Raw genomic sequence first — 1,024 nt, 5'->3', positions numbered from 1 at the left:
GGGAGAAAATAGGGAAGTATAAAATAACTTATGACCCACTATGTGACTATCTTCTTCATGTACTTCAATATCAGGTTAACTGTGGAGGAGAGAACAGCTAGAGGAACTGGTAGGCATGAGGTTGCAAGAACTACCCCAGAGAAGAAAAACCAACGGGATGGTGGTGAGCATAAATAAGGTGTAAAAGAGAATGCAAATGTATATTTAATTATTACTATCACATCATGAGTAGGGAGGAAGTATTCAATCTAAAGAGTTGAGCTGAGAGACACAGATTAAAGTTCATGGCTTTTGCTAGGACAGAGAAAAGGGCAACTCAAATCAAGTCAACACAACTGACATTTGTTGAACTGCTCTATGCTTAGCATTAATCCCAGGACACTGTGGATACAAAAATGAATAAGCACATCCTTAAGAAGCTCATAATTTAGGTGACAAAGGGCCCTGAGAGTACAGAGTGAAAGAAAATAGTGTTTTAGAAGGTGGAATTTGAAGTGTTAGTAGTCAATGTCCACAGAGGAGTGACAGTTGGTCTAGATTTTGAAAGATAAGCAGGAATCTGCTAGAAAAAAGGCATAAGCAAAGACTACATGCCAGAAGGTCCTTGGTATGTACAGGGAGCACAAAGCAGGCCGATTTAGATAAAACCATAGTTTTAAAGCATATTTAATAAGAGTCATCCATTCAAATAAAATCATATCTAGAAGACTATACCTTTATTAGAAATAATAATTTTAGGAATGGTTAAATTTGAGGGAGAAAAGATGTTCATTTGGGAGGGAATTGTAAGGGACCGGCCCATGGCTCACTTGGGAGAGTGTGATGCTGATAACACCAAGGCCAAGGGTTCAGAACCCTATATAGGGATGGCCGGTTAGCTCACTTGGGAGAACGCAGTGCTGACAACACCAAGTCAAGGGTTAAGATCCCCTTATAGGTCATCTTTTAAAAAAAGAAAAAAGAAAAAAAGGAGAGAATCGTAATAATCCAGATGAGAGAAACAGAAATTGAGACCTTATACTAG

The sequence above is a fragment of the Galeopterus variegatus genome, unplaced genomic scaffold, assembly GCF_000696425.1.
Source record: "Galeopterus variegatus unplaced genomic scaffold, G_variegatus-3.0.2 Scaffold6227, whole genome shotgun sequence".
Classification (NCBI taxonomy): Eukaryota; Metazoa; Chordata; class Mammalia; order Dermoptera; family Cynocephalidae; genus Galeopterus; species Galeopterus variegatus.
Note: the sequence above shows the minus strand (reverse complement) of the source record.